Here is an 8,269-nt window from a genome sequence, read left to right as displayed (position 1 = left end):
GAACTTCTCTCTCACAGAATGTATGCTTATGTGTAGTACTTATGTGGTGCCTGGATGTGTGTGGCTTTTTAATTGTTGATTGGGGCGCTGATGGCTGGTTACTAAGTTGTTGGCTGTTGTTTCCTTCTGATGCTAATCCTCCTGCTCCTAAGTACCCGATAAGCTTGTGGTAAATCAGCACTCCTGTTGACTGACAGGAGGCCCACTTCCCAGGCTTCAATAATTTCCCTGGCTATTTTTGTACCTGCTCAGCCAACAACTGTAGTACCTGTGAAATTGAATGTATGTCCTTTTGTTTGCAATGATTGAAGCCTGGGAAATGGGCCCCTTGTCGCTCAACAAGAGTGCTGATTTACCATCAGAAAAAAAGTTTACATTCTCCCAGCCCAACCATCCCCTATAACCATTCTCCTTAAGTCATCTTTCACATCTTATAATCCTATTTCATGTTCCTATTCCAGCCTTATAATCCTATTTCATCAACAATGGGATGTCATATCATCAGGCAGATTCAGAAATGGATTTCAGCCAGGGGTGGGATTCAAATTTCTTAACAACCAGTTCTGTGGGCATGTCCTAATTTGTGGGTGTGGCTTGGTGGGCGTGGCTTGCTGACTGGACGTGGCTTGGTGGTCACGTGACTGGCTGGATGTGGCTTGTATGTGAATATTGTAAATATTTATATAAATATTGAATTTTTTATTTAAAAAAGAGCAACTTTTACCCAAAATCAGGCAAAGCAGGCAGGCAGATTGAGTTGCTTGCAGAATCACAGATTCACTCACAGATCTACCTTTCTGCAATCTGCTGCCTGAATCTGCAGTGAAAAATAGAAGCTTCAGTTCTAAAGAAGGTTCAGCTCTACTCTCAAGGCCACTTCTTCCCCCCCCCCCCACAACCCCCTGAATACCACCCCTGACTGGGCCTAAGGGAAGCCTCCTGGGTGAAGGCAAAGCAGTACCACAGCGATTTAGATTAGGTAGAAAGCAAGAAATCCGACAATTTCCTGCTTTCTAGCTAATCTAAATTGCATGGCCCCACTGATAGTTGGAGCAGCTGATCGTCAGGCGGAAAATAGCAATTTACCAAAAAGCAAAAATAGCAACTTACCAAAAAATTAGGCAAAGGCGCAATGCAGGCAAGTTGGATGGCATGCATGCGAGATAAGGAGTGACTGATCAGGGAGGGAAGGGGCTGGCGGGGAGGGGCCAGCCAGTGGCACAATTTGCCGGTTCTCTGAACTGTGCAGAATCGTAACAACCAATTCTATTGAACCAGTCCAAACCAGTAGAATCCCACCCTCTGGCTTGGATTCAGATTTCTTTTATCTTGGTTGCAGCTCTTCCTCCCATACCTCATTATGTTAACAAAAAAGAATTTTAAAAAAATGAAGAGCTGGCAGGATGTATTACAGAAAAATCTGAAAACATACTGCCCTTTGCATTATATAGATCCAATTCAAAACACTAGACTGTCAAATTGTTGATCAAATCGAGGAATGGCAAATTCCATACTATCGCTGGAATTCATTAAGAAAGTATATCCTACATACACCTTTCAATTATCATCATCAAGATTCAAAATGCTTTTACACAAACTGCTGAAACCAGCATGTTTCTTTGTCCAGCTCTTTCTTTCAGGAAATGTGGATGGTTAAAAAGCTCAATAAATACTGTTAATGAGCCAGGGTCATGTGTCCAGGCTAAAACCCAAGAGGATCCCAAGAGGATCTAGGATTTTGTCCTAGATCATAGGACAAAATAATAGAATAACCTTTTTAATAGAATGATGAAATACAGCTGTCACATATGCTATCAGCCCATCACTGAAGACCACAGGCCTGATTGTGCATGTTCTAAAGTTGCTCCTAGAGAAACCAGCAAAAACAGTGGCAATGATTTGTTATGATTCATTCGTTATGATAAGTGCATGGGACGTCCAGATTATCTCATCTTCCAGTAGATTCTGATCCTTTCTTTAAAAAACTCTTTTCTGTTTTAACAAAGATCATCCATTCTACTAGAATGACCTGTCTCAGAAATCCAGTTCTCCAGAATTATCCCTGTACTAGACTGCTGTGTGCTTTGGTAAGTCTTAGCTTATTCATCTGCCCTTCTCCTGCCTTCCTTCACAGACCTGTTTGCATACATTTTATTTGTAAAACATTACACCATATTAGATTTTTTTAAAAACCCACCAACTTTGCCACATTGATATTATCACAGGGCCTTTCTCTATTTATGCTTTCCGCTACCTCATCTAGAACAATCAATCAATCAGAATAGACCCAGAAGGTCTTCTAGTCCAACTCCCTATACCATTTCAAGACCCTATACCATTTCAACTGTCTTGTGACTCACTACATTATTCCTTATGAGAAAAATTTCTGGAACCAATTAATGATGAGAGAGAGAGAGAGAAAGAGACAGACAGACAGACAGACAGACAGACAGACAGACAGACAGACAAAGTGAATGGGACAGGTATGTCTGAATGAAGCCTGTCATGGTCTGTCCAACATTGTGATTGGGATGCATAGCTGCTTTCACACAAAAAGTCAGTCTGCCATCAATCTTTACAATCTGCCTGCAATTTACAACTCTGGTCAGATGTACTTTTTGTTCCAGTCTTCAGTAGAGCTTACCAGCAGGTAACAACACTGCTGTCTTCACCTATTACAGCAAAAGGGAGGGAGAAATCAGATAAGGCTATCAGTTCCCAGATATTATCAAAAATATCTAAAAATCTAAAAATATCACAGCAGACAAGAACTGCAGAGTTATTTACTAAACTTTAGAAAAAGAAACATTTTTGAATCCATAATTTTGAAATTGATCATTATAAAAATTAATTTCAGAGTAAAATATTCCATGGACGAGGATGTAAATCACCTTGCTGTTATACTATGGGATAGAACAATATGGGTTTTGGATCTTACAACATTATCCTGAGACATGTATATTTGCCTTCGTTCATGCAGAATATTGAAAATTCAACCCTTGTCATCTCACTCTGGACTATTTTTAGTTGATGTTCTATTTTAAAAATGTATCTTATACACTAGTTTTACTAACAGAATGATGATAAAGTTAATACTGTCAGGGTGAAACTAGGTTTAGAAGCTTTGATACAGAATAGCGGTTGGTAAATTCCAAGTGTCAGAGGAAATTGGCCATTTTAAATTAGCACTTCCTTTCAAACCTATGCATATCTGCTTATACTTGTTCTATATCTATCATGTTCAATTTGCCCATGGCCACCTAGAATTAACACAGGAAGACCAGGCAAGCAACTGAACTTATAGAAAGAACAGATCCCTCGATTAAAACTTAGACAAACAACTCAGTGATAGTTTTGCATCTTTTAACAAGAGCATTACAAATTGCTGATAAACTTACACATTTTGCTCAATTTTTAGACAAAAGAATACAGATTGTTCCCTCAAAGACCAATTTACCAATAAAGGAAGTATCTGCAGATGTAGGTGTACTTGTGTGTGCGGGTATGGGTGTACTTAAAAATATCAGTTACAAATTGGGATCAGTAGAGGAAGAGGGACAAAAATCAATTAGCATGCATATATAAGCATTAATCAGCAAACAATTCTGTTCCTTTTTCTTTTAGCAGTGTGAAGTAGAGGTGATTTTTAAATGATTATTCAGGCCTATGTTCAGGCCTGTAGAGATACTATCAGAAAATGATACCCCCAGCTGTTGAAAGAAAGAAAAAATGTTCATGTTTAACATCATAGCTTCTCAGAGTAATGGTAAGACTAGAAGTATCCCTGATATGTGTGTGAGTGAAAATCTGCAAGATGGCAATTGCAACATGATGCCTACCAGCTTTGTATGTTTTGACGTCCCACCCTTCCCTACCAAGATGCCCCTTGATAAAACTTGGTGTGTGTGTGTAACACAAACTGTTGTTTGACAATCTGCTGCCTGCTGAAAATAGGATTGGTGAACATTAAATCTTCCAGTTATTGCTGAACTGAAATTCTCATCACCCCATTCAGAGGGATGACGGGAATCATACTTTCGTAACTGTTGAGGGGGACTATTTCTACCTACCTATGATTCACAGGAAAGTATGTGGGCTAATTATGGCAATGAGTAATTTCCAGAGCTCTCTGCTATCATGACTTCTAAAATATTCCACTGCTTTATTGCAGTATCATAGGTAGAAGTGGGGCAACAATGTAGGGACAAGCCTTTTTGCAAGTAGTGATTCCAGAGAAAGCAGAAGACCGTTGCTTATGAGGCATTTAAACTAACTACAGTCTCTCTTCTCTAGCTTACTGACTTTTAAAGGAGAATATTTGTGATTTAGGTTGAAATGAGGGGTCTTTGGTGATCTCTGAGCGTGCTTGTTTTCTTGCAGATGTTTCATTACCCAAACTAGGTAACATCATCAGCGCTAGTGATATGTTAGAGATCACCTAGTCCTGATGATGTTATCTAGTTAAAGATAATGAAATGTCTGCAAGAAAACAAGCAAACTTAGAGAGTGCCGAAGACCCTTCATTACTGACTTTTATCCCACTTTCACAGTTAATTCCTTTATATCAGGCCAGGAGAATGTGCAACACCCTCTCTCCTGTTAATATATAGTTCTCCTGAGCAGGGGTCGCCAACCTTTTGGACCTCAGGGACCACCAAACTCATAATTTTAAATCCCGGGACTACTAATATGAATTTTGACTGATGGTGGCTTGCTGACGTTGCTGGAAGAGAGAGAGAGAGAGAGAGAGAGAGAGAGAGAGAGAGAGAGAGAGAGAGAGAGAGAGAGAGAGAGAGAGAGAGAGGAGAGAGAGAGAGAGAGAGAGATCTGATCTAACTCTCTCTCTCTCTTTCTCTCTCTCTCTCTCTCTCTCACACACAAACACACAGAGGCAGAGGTGGGATTCAAATTTCTTAACAACCGGTTCTGTGGCCATGGCCTAATTTGTGGGTGTGGCTAGATGGTCATGTGACTGGCTGGGCATGGCTTGTAGGTAAATATTATAAATATTTATGTAAATATTGATATTTTTTTTATAAAAAAGAGCAACTTTTACCCAAAATCAGGCAAAGCAGGCAGACCGATTGAGTTGCTCACAGAATCACAGATTCACTCAGAGATCTATCTTTCTGCCATCAGCTACCTGAGTCTGCACTGAATAATAGAAGCTTCAGTCCTAAGGAAGGTTCGGCTCTGCTTAAAAGCAGAGCCGAAAATCTAAAGATTATCTAGAAAGCAAGAAATCCAATGATTTCCTGCTTTCTAGCTAATCTAAATCTCCTGGCACAGTAGAACAGCTGATGGTCAGGAAAAAAAAGAAAAAATAGCAACTTAGCACGCAACTTTGCCAGGTAAGGAGTAAATGGGCAGGGAGGGTTCCTGCGGGCCATGTGGGCGGCGCAGCCTTGTGTTCCTGCGTAGCCTAGATTAATTGCTTTGGGGGAGGTGCTCTGGCAGTGACATTTCTCTGTGGACCACCAAAATTTTCTCATGGACCACCAGTGGGCCGTGGCCCACCGGTTGGCGACCACTGCTCCTGAGCATCCCCAATAAAGGTGGATAGTGAGGGGGGAAGTTGCTTAGCATTATCTGCGTGATATGGATGACAATGCTTTTAATTAACTTTTCTCTGGAACAATATATGAGGTATTTAAGTAGATGTAATAATAATCAGTCCAAAGAAATGAAATTCCACTAGAATTTAGACATTCTTAGGTTATCGTGACTCAGGCAAAAACATATAACCTTATTTAAAAGGCTTCTTTAAAAGTACTTTCTAGTCAGTAGCTTCGTTTCCAGATGCCATCTTGTGGTCAAAATGATCATTTCAAACTTTCTGGGCTCTAGTCATAGTTGCTTATGAAATACTGATGCAAATGGAAAACATTTCGTAGGCATTTATTACCTTTTATATCTGGATGTTGTTCCCACAGTCTGGAAATAAATGAGATAACTGCAACGATTTTGCTGACAAAAGGGAGCAGATTGTTTCATTGAAGACATAGCTGTTTGATCCTATTGTCTGACTCTAATTATTGCAGCAAAAATGTGCACCACAACACTAAAAGCAATATCTCATGCTTAATCAATAGTAAAGGCATCTCAATGCAGCTGTTTAGTAGAACTGCTCCTTTTAATATAGGGAAATGCAGGCATTTTGCATTCTGTTCAAAAGGGAATAATAGAACCCTGTTATTGCAACAAGTAAAATGAAAATACAAATAAAAAACTCCTATCTGTAGGTCACCAGGATGCCAAAAAAAATTGATCATTATCACAGCGTGCATCAGCTGCTAGTGGTAACCTTGGATTATTTTATTGTGCTCTCCAATTCTAAAAGCTATTTCCATATTTAAAATGGTCCAAATGAATCACGATAAGTTTTCACATTACATTTTACAGCTGGACTGCACGAATGTGGGATTTTGACTATTGTCGGGGTCCCCAATTCAAAAAGTTCCAAGGCAATAAAATAGATATGAGAAGTTGCAAACGTCCAAATTTTGATCACATGACAATGGGGAAGCTGCTGCAAGTTGTAAGTGTGGAAAAACAGTCATAAGTCACTTTTCAGTGCTATTGTAACTTGGAATGGTCACTCCATGAATGGTTATAAGTCGAGAAGTATCTGTACTCAATCCTGGAGGGAATGGTCTCAGAATCTGGCAGTATTGATGGGATAGTGTATTCCAGGGGGCTGGTAATAGTGCTTGAAGTAGAAACTGGACTTTCTTTTGAGTACCTAGGGAAAAAACAAAGACTCTCTTTCCCAAATTGATGAGAACTTTGGTGCATGGGTCTCCAACCTTGACAACTTTAAGACTTGTGGACTTCAACTCCCATCTTTGCTGGCTGAAGAATTTTGGGAGTTGAAGTCCACAAGTCTTAAAGTTGCCAAGGTTGGAGACAGTGGTGGGATTCAGCCAGTTCTCACCAGTTTGGAAGAACCGGTTGTTAATTTTCTGAGCAGTTTGGTGAACTGGTTGTTGCAAGAAATCATTACGGCAGAGAACCAGTTGTTAAATTATTTGAATCCCACCACTGGTTGGATACCCCTGATTTAGAGGCCTCCTTTCCTCTGCAGGTTTCCACATATACTTTCAATAATGGCTATAATTCTAGTGCACAGTTCTAAATCTGTAGGGTTTTTTTTAATGAGTATTTCCTGTTTCTTGTACACAGATATCTCTATGCAATTTTTGTACTGTAGTAACTATCCGTTGTCTACTGAACAATGATTACATTTGGAACCGATATCTTGAGTCGGTCTTCACACATAAAAAGAGTTCCAATAGATTCTTCCCAGGTTCGGAAGGATGTTGCAATGTATTCCGTTCCTTGCCAAGGGCTATTCATCCATTCTTAGTCACATCCTGGGATATAAGGTGATATTTTTGAGTCTGTCTCTTAAATGGTAGACAACCACAGAGAAAGCGGTTCTACTGGTAATGACTGCCATATGAGCCTATTTATTTATTCATGGAATAATTTAATATAATCCAATAGGAAATTCTTTCAAATGCAGCTATCACTGCTAACTTCATAATTTTGAGAGTTAAGTATACCTAACTGGCCCTTTTCATCTAGAAAAGAGAGAATATTCAAAACAGGGATTGTTCCAGCATTTATCTTTGTAGATGATCTGTAGAGCATATGATAAAACGCTATAGGGATCAAAGCAGTGAGCAGTCTGCACAATAACCATCTCAGTTTTCCAACAAACATTTAATTATATTAGTTTTGAAGCTGGATAAAGGTATCAACTTTATATCAATATTTATAAATTATGCCTAGACTTAATCTAGATCTCTTCTTAATCAAATTAAATTGCTAATATAATTTGAATGCTTGTTAGGAAGACTTTAAATCTCATTAATTTCATTGAGCATAGTTAAATTAAATTTAAATGTAAGTATAATTTAGCCTGGATCCAACCCTTTGTTGGCTTATTCTGTGTATTATTTAGTCTCAATTATAACTTTCATCTTTTTTTAAATTTACCAAAATAAATATCCTAGTTACTGAATTTCTGAAATGGATACGGAGATCGTCATGAGCCAGAATAACTCATATTACCTCTTGTTTGCAAAAGCTCTGTATTCAGTCTTCCTGTTTTAATGCAACTCCAGAAATATTTCACTAGTTTTACAATCAGTACAGCTTACCTATAAATATAAAAAAGGAAAAATGTCAGATCTTTCATTCCACAGAAAGGCAGCAATATTATATTATGCATATTCTGAGATTATTGGCATTTCACCTTGAAAAG

This window comes from Notechis scutatus, chromosome 3 (assembly GCF_049901735.1).
Source record: "Notechis scutatus isolate UNSWTSFEM ecotype Mainland chromosome 3, rNotScu1.2, whole genome shotgun sequence".
Lineage (NCBI taxonomy): Eukaryota > Metazoa > Chordata > Lepidosauria > Squamata > Elapidae > Notechis > Notechis scutatus.
This window is presented reverse-complemented; position numbering follows the sequence as displayed.